We start from the raw sequence: 18564 nt of genomic DNA, 5'->3' as shown, positions 1-18564 counted from the left end.
GAACATGCCATTATGATGGCTATGGGTGGCAAGGAAAAGACTTTTTTGATCTGTTTGAGATTATCTTCTGTCTGGGAACAGAAGGAATAAGAAGCTTTATGACTTGGATCTAAATAATTTGTTCCTCTTACTACTACAAATTACTTCTTTTAATGTACAGCATGATGCACCAAGTGATAACGTATATTTTTGGCAGATTATGAGCCTACGAGTGTCGTGGAAGTGAATATACTGCTGGTTATTCATACAAAATAGTAAAACAATCATTTGGTGAACCTTCTTGGTTCTTCTGTTTTAGGAAATCATAAATCTAGATGGCCTTTTGCAAAGCAATGTTTGAAGCATCTCTACAGCCTTTAGCTTTGAAGGGCAAGTTAGTCAACAGAGGGACCTTGGCTTAAGGTTGGATTCTTCTTTCCTATACTCTACTATAGACTCACAATTGCTCTGCTGAAGTAAATGAAATTACTTTGCAGGCTGACTGTCTAGCTGGAAGCATAACTCACTTGTGATGTGTAAATTCTCCTGTTTTCTTTTTTTATTCCACTGTCCTAAGAAATTGTGAACTTTATCTGCCAACCAATCGGAAACTCTCAGTGAAGCATCTGGCTTAAACATCTGCTATCAGAGGAAACGATTTGCATTGCTGCTTACAAGTAGCAAACATTGTGTATGCTAGGGTTGTGATGACAAGAAAACTCCGTTTCCTTTGGGAACAGCAAAAGGAAGATATGTACTGATGTTGTCTTGCCATCACAACTTTTGCTAGGACCTGATGTGTACACACGCACACTCTACTAGAGAATTAGAGAATATATATTTATTGTGCAGGAAATCCAGATGTTTTTTATCCCCTTCTGATCACCTGACTTAGTCTAACTCCAGAAACTCCTTCTAAAATCTGCTTCATTGGTTGTTGTCTGATTTCCTTTTGACTCTTTAGGTAAATGGCAAAATAACTGACCCTTCCACTCCCATGTGACAAGTGGGAATGATTGTGGCAGAATCATCTACTGGTATTCAGCACTTGGGGGGATGAGGCCTGAATCCTTTCTTACAACATTAGTAGGTTTTTAGCCCGGGTTAAGTATTCATTAAAATGTAACCCACAATGTCATCCATAAATACAAGGCACAGCTTCTCTGAGTGTTGCATAGATGTTTTCTGTGTGGACATTCCGAGTTGAGTTTGAAACAGAGATAAGCGATCAGGTTAATGGAGCAGCAAAGGCATATTTGCAGTTGCAAGCAGAGAGCTAAATAATAATAATAAATCAATAAGTAAATAAAATTCAAGCAGCTCTCTTCTCTGAATGCCATTAAGGGATTGTGTCCATTCAATCAGTGTAGGCACTTTGCATTTGATGAAATCCTGAGTGCATGTAAATAATACTTTGAAAATACACGTAGAGTTGACTCAAATGTCCTTTTGCAATGATGGGAAACATGTTTTGGAATGAACTTCAACTCAGCTCACTGAATCGGGGTACCCAGGGAAGTGTTTCTTTCCTTTTGAGGCTCTCAAGTTACTTTTATGTATAGAAGTAAAAAAATAAAAATTAAAAAAAAAAGTCCATACATCTGTCCTAAGCTTTATTCTTGACACTTCATCTGCTTCAGGAAGATTTACTGACCTGAAAGAAGTATGATTTGACTGAATTGATTCCTATTGTTTCTTTAGCATCCCCCAAACTGGTGCTGCAGCAAAACTCCTCTTGCTTCTTGAGAGAGCTCATGTCAATGATACGCTGGGATCTTTGTTGAGCCTCTGCTGTCTTTAAAAGTTTACTGTCCTGGAGATTTCTGTGAGAAGCATGTATGATTTTTTTTTTTTTTTTTTAAAGCAGAACTTGTGATGGATGCAAACTAATTTACCTTGGAACCTGCTCCAAAGCATTGTCATCGCTTTAAATAACGTCCCTGCTGAGATGGTAGATGTGACTGGAAGTTGGCAAAGGGAAGAGCAAGAAAGAAAAGAACCCTTGAGGCACTCCAGTTAAAACAATGTTGTAGCCTGTCACTGAATTATGCGAGAAACTGTTAGGCAACCTGCTATGGACCATGACAAATTATCCCTGGAGAACCCTGCAAGATGAACACAAGTAGCTATGAAGGAATACTGTGAAAGCCCAAAGCTGTTTCCTGTCTATAAGGCTGAGTGGCGTTATGCATGTATCTTACTGACCCTGTTAGGTGAGCAACATCTAGTGATTATTTGTCCTCTGGAGTAAGGCAATACCATGACTTTTTTTATTAAACAGAGAACTTGGAATAAATGGTGACAGCAAATCAGTCATTAATTATTACTGACTCATCATGTTCTGTTTGTAGGCCAGCAGCAGAGATCTTTAAATTATGTTAATTGCTACTTGTACTCTCAGTCATGCAAAAAGAAAATTTAGACTACATCTGGTGATCACCCCAGCATGGAAAAAGTCACCCATTTCCTTCTGGTACCCATCTAGTTACTTCTTGCAATAGGCTGAAGTGCTGTTGGGGAGGAGTGGGGTTGAACTCTGATGTCTTTCATCTGCCAATTCAGGACAGTGAGCTCTACCCAAAGGGTAGTGCCAGTAGAATAAGCTAGGACAGGCCTGTGGCATCCTATTATCTTCTTGATGCCAGGCCAGACATCCACTCTGTCACTGCTGGGCCCAAGTCATCCCATTCCAGCAACTCCGTGATGTCAATGAGAAACAGACTGCTCATAACGACAGGGCTTGGCATTCTTTCTCCAACTGTTAGAGCAGTAGGCACTACTACCGTGTGTGCGCCAGTAATGTGTGACAACATTAAATCTTGTTCCAAGTGAAATTTTTCTTCAGTGTTTGACTTACAGACAGGTAATTTGACAAACCTATAAATGGCAGGAAGGGAACCTGCACCACCTCACATAGCCTTGTCTTTACCTGCAAAGGGCTTCTTGGTTTAGTAAATGTCTTTAAGTTACTTGAACAACAGCTTATTATCCGAGCAGGCTGATCTTTTAATGGAGCTTTATACTTGGAATGAGCTGAAGAAAATGAGGCATGTTTGCTGAAGATGGTAGACTTTTCTTTGATGTTGTGACAGCTTTCTACATTTCTTTAAAAGGCTTGCTTAATTCTTTGGGTGGTGGAGAAATTGTCTTTACCTAAGAATAAATGAAATCTGAAATTCCTGAGCAGCATTGAGAGCTCAAAAATAAACTCTGCAGAGGAGACGTTCTGTGGTGGTTTGCTTATCCCCATGAGATCCATTTTAAGTCCCAGTGTGTTGTTTAGAGTAGACTATTTCTATGCTGTTTAGGGTATTATTAGCTTTTTTTGTATAACCCCTGAACTTGTTGATCAAGAGTTACCTTCAGCTGATGGGAGGTAACATGACAGATAAGTTGGAGTTTAAATACTATAGATCACTTGAACTCATAATGCGAATACATCTAAACAACAAATGAACTTGACTAGAGGATCAGGTTGAAGGATGGAATATTTTGGAAAGGTTAGCCAGATGCCACACGTGGAGCAGAGCTATCAAATATATGTCAATTCAAATGTATTTTAGGTACTAAACAAGTTCTTCCACCTTTGCCAGTGTTATCTCATGGAATTAGTTTAGATTCACACTAACTGAAGGAGGCCAGTATTTATACCCTCTAGAGGGTACGATCATCATTCATTTTGTTGGGTGTAGCTATAATATTGAGGAAGATGTAAGTTTGTATTTTTGCATCCAAGCTGTCATGCTGTTAATTCATGTCTAGTATCTGTAAACCATCCAATGCAGTGTTTCTTTCAGACAGCAACCAGTACTGGATGCTACCCAAGACATGAAAATCCACCTAAAAGACAAGCATGAGAAAAAGGCATAATCCTGTTCTTTAATCATTGGAAACTGTCTCACAACTGGAATCATAAGGATTTTATATTTCCTATGAGATGCGTCTACTTTGAAATTCATCTCTCCTTTGTCTATTTGGAGATGTAATGCTTAGAAGGTCACCTAATCACCTCTTCCTCTCCAATAGTGTAAAATCATATTCTGTGATTTCTTCCAAGCAAGTCATATTCATCTGACCGAGCTGAAAAGCACTAGAATGAAATCATGCTTAGCAATCATGCTAAACCCTTTCAACACATGCACAATTTGTGTCTTACTAACATTTACGCACAGTTGCAGTTACTGCCTTTCTGCTAGGCAGCAGCTGGGGGCTGACTGCGGGCCAGCTGCAGCCTGCCACAGCCACCACTGGAGTGCCTGCATGTATAAAAATAATAAAACATCCAACCCTACAGTTATTTAATTGCAGCTGCGATTTTGCAGCTGTGGAGTCACACCATGAGAAATGTATTCAATGCTGCAATTCAGTGAGCATGCTTTTCAGGCCAACACATTTGCCTTGTGAACTGAAGAGAAATGAGCTCTATAGACCTAGTTCTTCCTCTTTCTCTTTTTCTTGTTGCTATCCCTTTTTGCTTTCTGTCACTTGTAGTTTGCTGTACTCACGAATAGAGATAAGCATCCTTCATGCCATCAACCTTTGAGGACCACTAAGTAATTGCTTCCCTGTCTGTGAGCAGCTTAAAGAAATTGTCTAAGGAAATGATTATGAATGTTTTGCTCTCTTGAATTGTCATTCTTCCCCTTCTATCAAATGTTTACTGTGTTACTTCAGAGAAGTCATTAAACTGTTTTGTAATTACTTTACTCATCTATTGCTAAAGTGATGGTAGTAATACCTTAAAGAAGCACTTTGGGCTTAATTTAATGATAATATAATTGTTTGAAACATCTAAATGTTTATTTGAAGAAAGATGGTCCTACTGAAGGAAAGAAGTCACATTAGAAGCACCTTTAGCATACTCTGAGGGAGGGTGGGGATGATCCACTTCTTAAAAAAAAAAAAAAAAATCAAAATGCAAAAAAAAAAAAGACTTTAAAAAACGAACTCACTAGAAAGTTTTGGTGATAAAACTTCACAGCTGGCCAGAAAAAAAAAAAAAAAAACACCCCCCCAAAAACAAACAAACAAACAAACAAACAAAAAAAAAAAAAACAGGACAAAAACATTATCAGCTTTCTGGAAAATGCTGTATACTTCTATCTGGTTTTGTTGATATTTTTTTCAGAGGGTGGTTGTAAGCACTGTTATACCATAACAATTAAAGCTATTTAGTATTTTGCAGCACTATATAACATCATTAATCATGTTTGTTTGTTTGTTTTTCTTTTTGAATTAAGCTGGTCAAGAAGGGTAGAAGACTGTTTGTTTGAAGTTTTACCAAGGTTATCTCCCTTAGGCAACATACAGCTTTGTTTATAAATATTCCAAAAAGATAAGCCTCAAAGCCGAGAAAGCACTAATTTACCTGAGTTACAACTGTGATAACTGAACTATTTTGCTTATATGTAGAAGGAAGAGAAGATCTTAAGGTCATTCTTATGCCACTGCTTATTCCACAGTGTTTTTACAATCTCAGCCAAAATAATTTGCAACCTTTATTCCAGTTGATCAGAGTGGCCTACTTGAATTTGCATTGATTTTTGCAGGGGATATTTCTGTGAGCTTACCTATATTGACTAAATGTTATGCAGCTGAGTCTTTAATCTCTCTTGGGTCTGAGAGTGGCAGGATAGCTCAAAGAACAAGGAGCCCTGAAGAAATTCAGAAAGGAAGAACACTGTTGGGTATCATCGGATATATTCTAGAGACTTGTTAGCCTTCCTGCCTTTTGTTATGATTGTAAGTAGTCGTCATGCTTATTTTTGTTTCAAATCCGTCTTCAGGCACAGATTTTATTCTTCTATACTTTCTTTCCGTGTTGCTCCACTGATAGAAACACTATGGAACACACCTCCACTGAGGGAAAAAAAAAAAAGTCTGGAAGTTGTATCTAGGCTTGCTGATTCTCAGCAGTGACAGAATATTGCTTTTGTTTTTTTTCAGAAAGCAGTTTAGAAAACCTCTTGGTTCAAGGTTGGAGCTTAGCATAGTTTCTCCTTAGAGGCAGATGTCATATTACCCAGTGTGTTGCACTTTGCAGTAAATCAGTGCTGTCATTCACCTGTTAGGTCTGAATGTGTATTAACTAAAACATCTTCAACTCTTTTACAGAGGTAGGCAAAGTCGTCTTTCCCCATGAGGAGCTTAAAAAGAGTTTTCTGTCTAGACAGAGAAAAACTGTAGTCCTCTGTCGATTTAAGTAAAGATAGGCAATATGGTCCTATTCTTTGGTTAGTAACTGAGCGTGCTGAGTTAGATCAGCCGCACGATATAAATTGCTTTCAGTGGCACTGCATCAGTTTTTACCCATGGGCCTTCTAAGTAGAAGAGTTATAACTGTAAATTACCTTTCCATATGGCTTACAACAAGTGATCGAGAGGTTATATTAGCACTCTCTTCTTGTCCCCTCTTCTCCACATCTAAATAAGGGATTTTGTCAGCTTGGTACTTTGTCTTCTGCCCTCCCATGGAAATATTTCAGCTTTTGATCAGGAGCTGATATTTATTTTTGACTTGCTGAAACAGGACAGTGCTTCTAATCTGAAAGATTTTAAAACACTTTGCTACTAAGATTGGATGCTGATCATTGATTTTCTTCTTGAGTGTCTTCACATCAATCGATCCCCAAATATTCCTAGTTCATTCCCCTTTAAGAGATTATTCTTCTATTACATTACATTAAAACAAGTTGGAGTGGGGTGAGAGGAAAAGCTAAGCGAAAAGCCCCAAATGTTTGGTAAGCGCTGTATTCTCCATTCTGAAATATTGCTGATACCTTCTGATGTATAAAGCTTCCTGATTCAATTCAAGAACAGCGTTAAAAAATGAATGGTAAGGACCAGTTGCCCTGATCCAATATATTTTAGGAAGCTAGTTAAGAATTTTCTGACTTTGGAAGATGCTGAGTGCTTGCAACTCTATTGAACTTCAATAAGCAGTGATGAGTAGTTCCATATTTTGAAAAATCAGGTCATTTATTTCAGTATTCAAGTAACTTCACTTTACAAATCTGTTTCAAGAGGGAGTTTTTTGATCGTACTAGCCCCCAATTAAAATTTGCCAATTGCTATGCAAAAACAGCTTAGATTTCTGCTCACACAACTGTATATGAACCACTTACGTTTGTTCCTATCTAGTGCCCTAGTTTTTCTTTGACTTTTGTTTTTTACTAGAAACTTCTAGCCAGACTGTTACCAATAATGTGGTTGGCCTGGTTTCTGTTGCAAGTCTTCTGGCTCCCCTGAGATTCTGATAGTCCCTTTTAGGAATCTTAAATTTCTCTATGCACCCTGAATTTTCAGTGCCAGCTTTACTTAGCACTTGCAAGGACTCTTTAACTTGGCCCAGTCTTGCTAGTGTGTGTGAGTTGTCCTGGAGAATTAGGTTCAATTTTTATTTTTTTCAGGTTTTACTGCCTTAAATGTGTATATTTTAACATTTTTTTCTGAATATTTTGCAGACCTCTACAAGCCAATCAGGCTTCTCTAGTGGATACTTTATTTTAATAAGTGTATATTGAATGCTTCGTTTAACTTTCCTATTGTGAAGTGCCCAGAGACACTGTGCTTGGATGAGCAGTTATATAAGTGCAATTTGTTTTAGGGTTGTTTTATTTTTTTTTGTATCAGAATTAGCATTCAGCTGAGGTTTGAAGTCTCATAGCGCATGTGCATGGGGGAAAATAAATGAATAAAAAACTGAGTGCGTCTACAGACGACCTAGACTACTTGGCATATCTGTGGCTACTTGCCCTACTCATTGACAAATCAGTCCCTCAAATGGCCTCCTAATAATTCTAGAGTGGCTGTTGCCTCATCTTTGAGGATACAGTGAAGGATTATCTTCCTGCTAGCATAGCAGAAGACATAGCATTTGCTTTACTAAGAATTTTAGAATGCCCTCTCCCTCCTTCTTTCTCCTCTATTTATCATAATTGAATAATTATTGCTTGTCATGCTCATCCTGGGGACCAGATGTTGCATTGGTAAACCTTTGTTGTCTGCAGGCTGGATGTGCTCTTATTTGTCAGGTTGCAAGCAGGGACAATTCAAATTCATCACTTGTGTGGCAGTCCTAAGACACAGAGTTTCTCTGGCCTGGACACTGAAGGAATTCAATCTTTTTTCTTCCCTTTATTGAGAGTCCTATGTAACAGGTAGAGTTGAGGAGACCATACACAAAATTGTCAGCAGAAGAAAGGTCCACAGGAGAGTGAATGATGTTTGGAATTATTTTTTTTAGGAACTGCAATGACCTTATAAAATTATTTGTTATGCATCACTTACTAGCTATTGCATGAGGCAATCTCCAGTTATTGGCAGTGATGGTATCTCTAACTCATTGCTAAAGCCTTCTGAAGCCTTAATGGTCTCCCCTGAATACACAGGGGAACCATACAATATGTTATCCAAGAGTTTGCAACACCGGAGAGAAGTATTACGTAGGGTATAACATCTATGAGGAAGATAGCATATGCTGGCAAGGAAGGAGGAAAGGAATATGTACCTAATTAAATGGAAAACACCCATTCAAAAGCAGGTGGAATGTATGACTGGAAAATAAGTCTTTTTTTTTTTTTTTTCTCCTGTTTTGACTTGGAAGCTGTGTTGCAGACAGGTCTGATCCGTAAATATTGCTCATCTGCACAGAAGGGAACGTTTATTGCAAAGAAAGCAAGCTGTTTTATTAGGAACTCCTGACTATTCAGTGGAATTCGCAGGCAGAGCTTGAAATCCTGTGTCAGAAAGGAGAAAAGCCTGGATTCATATGTATTATTGCTGAGTAACCTGTGAAGAAATGTTGATTGCAAAGAGATTACATTTGACATGCAGGTACCCTGTGAGGCTAGGAGAGGTCAAGTCCCATAACACAGTAGCCTGTTATAGTGGGAATATCCAATGAAGTTATACATATCGGTACCAATATAATCATACTGGTTTTACAACATGACTGCAAAAAGAAGGGGGTTTCTCTTTTTTCCTACCTTGTTTTCCCCCTCTAGCATGAGCAGCTAGCAGAATCTGTTGTTACTTTCTTTAACTAGCCTGTGCCTGCCTTGCAGAGGAGAGGAGTTGGCAAGCTGTGTACTTGGTTGTGTACTGTTCTGCAAGCTACCACTCAGCATATTTCCGTTAATGGTGCTTTGTCAGAACTGTAATTTACTAACCGAGGAAGTATAGCGTGTCTTCGTGTATGTCAGCCTGTGGCCAATTCCCCTGTAAATCACATCACAGTCTTGTGTACAGTGAAGTCCCTCTGCAATTTTGAGCTAGGCTGAGCAACTTAGTGACAAAATAAACCTGCCCTGTCCCAGTCTGTGTTTGGAGAAGGAAAACAGCATCTTTCTTGAGCAATGGGAATTAATATTGAAGGACGAATGTATAAGCATAGTGGGTATTACAGTGGGACAACCTTTGCCTAATCTAGAGCAGACATTTTGTTTAAAGAAGAAAATGAATTTATTATTAACCTCTCTTCTGGAAAAAAAAAAACAGAACATATTTGGCAAAACAGTCTTCCAGCCTCCTACAAGGCTTAAAAAAATGTGCTTAAAAAGTCTTATTTTGGAATTCCACAACCTTATTTGTCATGCAGGTGTGACTCGTAGAGGCTTATCCCTGCTGCTTATTTTTATTGAAAAAGACTGCTGAGGTGATGGAGAATGGGGGTGTAATGCATCTCAGCTTGGGAAGGGTGACTTCAGCCTTCTTCACCTCTGTCTCTTCCTTATTCTTGGCCTCTTCTTTTTTTTTTTTTTTTTTTTTTTTTTTTTCCCTTGTGTTCAGCGCCAGCTGGCATGTCAGTGCATTGCTTTGCTGTGAGGTATCAGTTTGCTGAAACAAGTCTGTTTCCCATACAAAGCTTTGCAGGCCCCAGACTGGAAAGGGATTCCAGGTTTCCAAGCAGAGCTGTCTTCTGGGGTAGGCTGACAATACCCTAATCAATTCCTAGTCCCTGAAAGCTGGACATTGGAATCTAGAGAAAGCCTTTTAGATGATGTTGGATATGGTTAGGCCAGGATGATCTAGTGATGGTCCAGGAAGGAAGCGTCTCTTGAAGTACGTTTCTTGTACAGCGTTCATCTCATTACTCTTTTTTTTTTTTTTTTTTTTTTTAAAAAAAAAAAAGCAAGTACAAAGGTTTTTCACCATTTACTAGCAACGATTTTGAATTAGTCCAATTATTATGTAATTTATTAGCAAAATATTTCTGATTCATAGCAACTGCTTTGAGATTTTTTCCTCCCATTTCTAGTTATCTCTTCAGTTCCACAGAAGCAGAGGAAGCTTGGAGGGAGGAGGTGTTTTTTTTTTTTTTTTTTTTTTTTTGGTTGGTTGTTGTTTTTGTTCTGTTTTGTTTTTCTGGGCCTCTAAACACTCCTCTGCTTGTGATTCTCATTGTTAATCTATGATGCCACACTTTGCCCTTCTGTGTTTTTTATTTGTGTTTGAGGTTTAGAACCATCATCTGGAAATTGCAATTCTTAGTGCTCATTTGTATGTGGAGATTGCACTGATTTAACTACCAGATTTTTAAATCAACTCAGTTAATTCAATGCAACCCATATGTGAGCAATTAGCTTAAGTCAGTTAAGAATCCTTCCTGAACTATCTGAACATACAACACATTTAAATTAAGAAAATTAGAATACAAGAACTAGAAACAGGTTAAAGGATGTTACTTAAAAAGTAAAGTTTTAGTTAATTCAGTATGCTTTCATGAAACCTCTGGTTTTACTACGGTTTTTTCACCCATTTGCTACTTTGTATGAGTATCTTCATTGTCAATATTTCTGCCTGCAAAATTAGGATTTGCTGACATAACGTGTAGGAAGATATAAGTGAGGCTGTTTGGGAAAAGGTATTTTTTGTTGGCAGTGGTGGTGTGTTCTTTTGTTTGTTTGTTTGTTTGTTTTTGTTTTCCCTCTAAGAATACTTAAGTTTTTAAAGGAATAATGGATATTCAAAACTGGAGCCAAATCTTCCCACCTAAAAGATATATTTCCATTGGGAAGTGTCACTGTTGTGCCCTTTTGGAATTGTTTCACTGCCCTGTTGTCTGAGTTCCCCCTGCCAAACTACAGCTTCCATGCTACATCATAATTCTGCATCTTACTGAACAGCTGTTGTGGAGTCTTGCTGTTGTGCTATGGGACATGTAGCCCAGCCAAAGAGACCCTATACACAAAGAAGAATGGGTACCTAAGAAACCCTCAAAGGCACTTTCTGCCATGTGCTGTAAGCACCTCTTAAACAGTTTGAAATTTTGAATAGTAAAATTTGGAGTTCTGACTGGAAAGTCGAAATTTTGAGGGGAATTGGGTATTTGCATAAGAAAAGCCAACATTTCCTGCAGAAAATAGATACTTGTTACAAGAAAATTCTTGAGCTGAAAATTAACTTTTCCAACCAAAACCAGTGCCTAATAATTCTATTTTAGGGCTGTCTCATCAGTGACAAGCAAAATATTTGATGGTCCTTAGAACAGGCTCTTGAGATGACCCCATCATATGGAAGACATTAAGAAATTGAGAACCCAGTTTTTACCTGCTCCCTGAATCTTTATTTACTCCTCCATAAAGTAGTACAAAGCATTATTACTTGCATTTTTTTTTCTTGTAAATGACAGTGCAAAGCATGACTAACTGCGGGTGAATAAGTTCTCATATTTGATAGTTACTGTTGTTACAATTAAAAGGAATAGAAATCTGATGAGCATCCATTCATGTAGAACTGGGGAAGTAGTTCAGCTGATCTGTGATAATGCTGTTTACTCACCTTTTCAATAGTTCTTGTGAACTTGTTGTCTTCTTTGATTATGACACGGATAGTATTAGTTGGGGGTGATGATAGTATTAGTTGGGGGTGATGCAGATCTCATTCTGTGTGTCTGACTGGTTTGTGACAAAATATGACAATGAAATGTGTCCACAGAGAGAAAAGGAACTCTTCTACCAGAGCTGAACAAGGATAGAGGCACAATTACATGCACCAAAAGGGAAGAACACAGACTACATAATTTATCTTGGGAAGCAAGGATTGTCCATTGTGACAAAATCAGTCAGATGTAGAAAGTGAAATAGTGAAGGTTCATTACGCTAATTAGCATCAGTGTTCTGCTGTAGGTAGGCAAGAAGAAACTGGCAGTGATGCTTTAGAATAGCATTTGCCCAAGAGGGAGCATTATGCATCGTGGATTCATTAGTCTGTGCTGAAAGGAAAAAGTCCTACAGCAGCCACAGTCCAAAGCAGGAAGGCTCCCTTCAGTGGCACCGTTAAGTTGGTTGGCAGCCCGGTAGTACAAGTGTCATCTAGGAGATGAGTTTGGCATTGTGTGCGTAAGGTGCAATAAAAAAAAAAATAATAAAAAAAAAAAAAAGGCAATAAAAATTTTCCTCTTAAAGGCCTGGAGATAAACTAGTATGACAGTAAGAGGTCACAGTGCAATTGAGAAATTGCCATCGCTTGGTATTTTATGGGACTCGCTTAGGAGAGGTTGACTTTCTGGCCTTGATTTTCATAATCTAGTACATGCCTGCCTTGGTGTGCTAATACTGACTCTGGCCTTTACTTACGATGAAAGCAGTGTGATAGGAAGATGTGGTGCAAATGAGGCTTGAGGGTTCTTGACATTTGGAGGACTGGAGCATAAATATAATTTAGGAGTGAGGTAGACACTTGAAGAAGAAAAAATGTGGAATGGGCATTGTGGATCCTGAACTCCTGGCTGTTTCAGTTCTCTTGGGAAGGCAAACCGCTCTTGGTCCTGATTCTACACAGGCATTTTAGCATTCATAGTGCTTGCAGTCAGAAGGAGAAAGCATATATGATCAGTAGTGAACTGTCAGCTGCAGTAATGTGGATGGGAAGTGTTTCATTCATCGGTGTCTCTGTATATGCCTTGCAGCTATTTACCTGTATTTCACTGTGAACAAATGAAAATACAATAACTTCAAACAGAGAGAACGTCACCTTCTTCACTTCTTGGAGTAACTGGGCAAGGGATTACTTCCCTTCAGGGAAACACTGTAGCTTTCCAAGATGTAAAAGCAAAATGTCCCAGAGGGAACTTAAAGCAGCCCACTTTAATGAAGGGAAAAAATTTTCACCGTGAAACTAATGGTGCAGTCCAGCATACAGTATGAAAAAGACCCTGCCCTCTAATCCCCCATCTTGTATTCCAGCTGTAGAGTGTGGTAGTGCAATTTTGCATACTTATCTGCTATAAAATGAAATAGTTTAAATGAAGAGCTCTACAAAGAGGCCCTCAGCAATTCAAAGTTTCTCTTATGCCATTGAGAAACATAAATTTCAGAAGATGGAAGACCAGTTAGTTGTCATACTGAAGCTTCTGAAAAATATCCAAACATTTTAAAATCCAGCTGGTTTTACATTACATAAGCTATTGTTTCATTGGGTTGCTCTCAATGTAAAGCCTCCAATATTTTCATTGCTGTGGGGACGTTTTGTTTCTAGAATGATCCCTGGCATCACAGGGCAATACTATCGTGCAATGACTGGGTAGTGTTGGATGAGCATCTCTGTGGAATGGACATATGATGAATATAGTCATTTTAGTTTTAGCACATGGACTTAAATGTAGAAAAAAATGCTGTATTTCTGACAGCTTTCTTTAAATAACGAGGGAGGGCTTTGCTGGTACTGCTGCTTCCTAACATCATCGAGTTTTGCTCTTTGAAAAGATTAAAAAAATCAAGCAAAATGCAGAATTCCACCCTCCTACCCATCCCCTGACCCCCTCAGGTTGCTCTGAGCTTTCTGAATGGCAAGACCAAAACACTTTCCTGCAAACATTCCTGCTTCCATCCTAGGCAGTAGCTATTTATAAAGTCCAGCATGCTGTGTCTGTCTGAGGCTGCCACATGCTGCTCAACAGCATCCTGATGTTTACTTGTGCCTACTTACCTTTATAGATATTCTTATCCTGTGCTAGTACTGCTGTATGCTTTTAAGATGCACAGTGAATGGTGATGTTACTCTCTACATATCAAACACAATGCATCCCTTTAGATTTCATAGTTCGCTGTGCCCCAGGTGCTGTTATTATCAGTCCTGACATCATTCATTTGATATGACGGGCCCTGTCTTTCCATTTATCTGTAATGGACAGGAGATTTTGAATCATTTTATCTTCCGAGCACAGCAGCATCTTTTCTTTAAAAAGTGACTTTCCTCTCTCTCTGTCTCCATTTCTTGCTTTCTTCCCTGCCTAATATTGTGTGCTATGTTTATCCGCCAGTCCTTTTACTCTTTATCTCCAGTTCTCTTTTGTTTTTGTGCCCACCCCAACACCCCCTTTCTCTCTCTCTCGTCTCTCTCTCCCCCCACCTCTCTTGTTTTTCTGTCTCTGCAGGGCACTGGACCAGGTTTATTGCATTCAACAAAAAGGCGCTGTTGACTTTATCAGCCTTGGTTTAGGACTACGTAGCATCTCCCCATTCAAACACATGGTTCGTGCAGAATTTAGTGCAGCTGCAAGCTGAGGTGCTCAGGATCTTCTGCTTTGCACTTAAGCCGAGCAGGCTTAAGAGTAAGACAATAAAGAAGACACATCTGTAGTAAAACTTGATGTCAGACTTTGAGGTACAAGATTAAAAGCAAGGTCTTACAAGTGCAAGCATTTAAAATACAATTCTGTTTTAAACTGAACAAGTCTGTACTTTAGCTACTTAACCTCTTTCTCATTAACTCCCCGCGAGGTGGCCCTGCCTTCAGAGCAAGAGTCTAATGCTTCTCTTAGAAGTGCAGTTACCTCCCTGTGGGTTATGAATGGGAATCACACCCTGGTCTTTTCTGATTGTGTTATATCAACTTCAGGTGTTAAGGATCTGTTTCTTGTAGACTAGTTCTAGTTGTCCCATATGCAGTTCTAGGTGACTGCCTGCATTTATACATCTTTAGAGATGAGGGTTGTATATAGAGAGGACTATTATTGATGGCATATAATGATATTTGAAACTAGCAGTCATCAACAAATTCACCTAAGGTTGAATTTGCTCTGCTCACCACCAGTCATTAGGGTTACACATGTTCCATCACGTTTCTCCAGGGACTGGCTGGCTTGAATACTTTTTCAGTTCATCTAACTGGACTCTGTGGCACTATTGCAGCACGTCTGAAAGACGGACTGCCCGAGTGTTTCTTTCCTCAGGCAAGGGTGAGCGGTGAATGCCTTGCTGTGTAGCGTTGTGGTGGCAGTGTTTTCTAACCATCTCTATTTTTAGAACAGCTTAGTAAAGCTCAGAGGATCCCTTCTTCCACCAGCTCCATGGCTTCTTCTGAGTCATTCTAGAGACACCTACAGAAATGTTACAGCCCTAGGGTCTCCTTGAAGAAGGTCAGAAGTATTTAGTTTAGCCTGGTGGGAGAGACGTGTGATATTTGCACAGGCCACCTTGTATCATGGAACTGATTCTTTCTCCACTGTCCCTCATGGATCATGTCACTGAAAGATTGTGGGTGAAATGTTTGATGGAATGACTTCAGTTGTCATGCAGAACAAAAGGGGAAGCTGTCTCATAGTTTCCTTTAGCTGTGCCCCATTTGGAGCCAAGCACTATGCCAGAGGCAGCTAACAGCTCTCCAGTAGGCTGACCCACATCAAAGAATTCCCTGGCTGTTTAAAGGTAGAAGAGGAGGCAAAGCTATAACAAAAGTACAATCTAAAGCATCAGGCTTGTGAACAAGAAAAATGTAATTTAATTGTTTCACACATATATGTGTAGCACATCTGGGCTCAAGATGCAAGATAACTAACAATTACAGGCAATCTGTATAGAGGCACAGAGGTGGGGTTTTCTTTACTTATTGGAATTCTTTGTGGCAAATGTTTTCATCATTCCTGTTGAGCTGCTAAGAGTCCCATCTAGGGTGGCAGGTAGTCTCACTAATGCTGTGAAGGAGAAAAGACACATAAAGCATTTAAAGCAAATGTAATAGCTTGGAACCATGTTGTAAGAAATGTCTTTGATTTGAGCAGTGAATTTCATTAAATCCTGCCAAACATACAAAGCCACTCTCAGCTTCCCAGCCCCTTTATTTGCTATCAGCACTTGAGATCAGCTTAATATTTTACCTTCACCCTTGGTTGCAGAGCATAACGGACAAACCCATTATCTGCGAATGTCATCGCTATTAGGAATGGGAGAGAAGAAAGAAAGGAACAAGGATACAGGGCTGGTGGGGATGTGCAAAAGTAAACAGGCTTTAACAGAATGGTCGGGGTGGGGAGTGAGATGGAAAAATCAGTCTCATAATTTAATTAAAGTTGTGCATCTCCTTAGGAGCTACGGATACAAGCTGCCAGGCAGAGTGCTAATATTTAAAGGTCATTTAAATGAGCAAAGATGTTAATCATTGAAGGGACAAAACTGAACTTTGTCTCCCAGGTCTTGCCTATGTGCTGAGATTTTACCTTCCTTCCCTGCTGTAAATAAAAGCTTTCTGATGATTGCTGTAGTGTTGGATTATGCTTACTGAACCCATCCTATGTGATCAGCAGTGTTGGTGAATGGCATGGGTGGGGGATTGGCTTGTCATAGGGTCACCTCTAAGAAAAGTCTCAATGTTTATTAGAGCAATGGAGTTGGTAAATTGCATCACAGGCAGAGTGAAGTTTGCCCGAAGACTGAGACATGTCAGCATGCTCTGTGGAAACTGTGCTCATGTACAACTAACACCTTCCAGTCCATGGGCCACAGCAGAACCAGATGCTGCAGTGGGAAACACTGGTGCCTTGTAACACCATCTACTTGGCTTTAACATACGTTAACGGAGTTTTTTAGGAGTTTTTCTTGCATCCTTTTTGAAGAGCTCTTGGGATTTCTTGTATACTCTAAAGGATTTACTTATTTATTTAATTTTAACAAAGAGGCTTTTAGTTTAGTCTACGAAACAGTGAAATAAAAATTGAGCTTGGTGTTAGCTTGACATTAATCTCTATATTACTGCATCCTTTTGGGAGTAGTTCATTTGTCATGTTCGTACTCCCCTGCATGTTTGGCTTGATACGTTGGAGTCTCCCAGCAAGTACCAAGGCATTTTAGCCAAGGGAGACATGCGGGTGGTTTGAGAAGACATAAACCAGTGTCAATTCCAACAAAAAGGCAAGGGAGAAGTTGTTTTATTTAAGCAATAATAGTGCTGAAGAATTATTTGTGCAGTTCTATAATAACAATAAGACTTTTTTTTTTAGTTGTTAAAATGAAGAGTGAGAATTAAAGTCTAGCCATCATTCAGCTATTGTTTTCAATTAGTTGTGCTCCCTGATACAACTGTTGGGCAGGCAAACATCGCATGCTTACGTCAAGGAAGTGGTTGGTGCTGGGTCTTTTTTTTCACCGGTCACCAATGAAAAGACGATTGTTTCTGAATGTAATTCAGTGATTCTTTTTGGAGTTGTATCGGCTGAAAGGAAAACATCTATGAACACAGGTTCTTGACAGAAATACAGTTGATAAGCTCATCTGAGCAGCTGTGGTCCTGAAGGTCGGGAGAGGTGAGCCTCCAGGTACCTTTGCCTGAAGGACCATTATGCAACAGAAGTGAAGTGGTTGTGTTTTCACTTCGAATTTTTGGCAGAAGCATCGTATCAGTATTCAATGACTTCCCATGTGTTAGCTTTTGCTAATGTTTTCCAAATGGCAGAGTGAGTAATGTGGGAACTATGGATTATGAAGAAAGAGGGGAAGTCAGGTAACACTGAAACTAAAGTTGGAATGGATCTTGTGATGTTGCCAGAAGCCCCAAGATGGCATCAGAGACCTTGTTTTTCTACATTAAAAACATATGAAACATTTTTAGTGACTCTTATTTTTTTCTTTGTCATGCTTTCTTATCCAGTTCTCTCTTGTTTGTACTTTTATTTATTTTTTATTTTTTATTTTTTTAATTCCTACCTTAGGACCCTTTCTCTGTAAGCATTATTTGCAAGGCATTGATAATACCAAAGCTACTACTTGCAACACACCCCAGTTGCACTTCAAGATTCTGCCTAAACACCACCAAATTGCATCCCTAGGAATACATTTGTACTTTGTTACTAGGAGGCTAGAACAGCAAAGCTGGATGCAACTGTGTAGCTAGAAATTTGCCCAATACTGAGGATAATTAGGCTCTGTACTACACACAGTCACTAATGAGGGAGATTAGACAGATTTTGCAAAATTGTACAATGATGTACTGCTCCATACAGTCAAATATCCTGCAGAATTTTCCACTGATCACTGACTCAGGAACAGAATATTTTCAAGCCAACTAAAGAAAACACTTTCTCAGTGCAAATCTAGGATCCTTATTTAGCTTTTTATTCAGCCTTTGCAGTGAATCTAGGTAATTGTTCTACATAATGATGTAGCATGCATCAAGATCTTCGTGATGTGCTTCAGATAGCTACATTTCTCGTGAGCAGAGAAGCTTAAATGAGATATCCAGCTCATCTCATTTAAGTGCATACATATTTCAGACTGGTCGAAGAGATTCAAGCACCTGTCTTCAATTAGAATGAGTAGGAGTTGGATGTACTTATTTGCTATAGAGGTTTTGAGAAGCCTTTGCTCTATG

General features: G+C 39.1%; 1 protein-coding gene across 1 annotated transcript in view; it reads left to right on the top strand.

Moving 5' to 3' along the window:
• Nucleotides 1–18564, top strand: part of AGBL1 (ATP/GTP binding protein like 1) — a 265954-nt gene that overhangs the window by 109602 nt on the left and 137788 nt on the right. The gene's annotated exons all lie outside the window — the stretch shown is intronic.

The sequence above is a fragment of the Aythya fuligula genome, chromosome 11 (assembly GCF_009819795.1).
Source record: "Aythya fuligula isolate bAytFul2 chromosome 11, bAytFul2.pri, whole genome shotgun sequence".
Lineage (NCBI taxonomy): Eukaryota > Metazoa > Chordata > Aves > Anseriformes > Anatidae > Aythya > Aythya fuligula.
The sequence above is the reverse complement of the archived record's forward strand: the minus strand, read 5'-3'. Positions and strand labels throughout refer to the sequence as shown.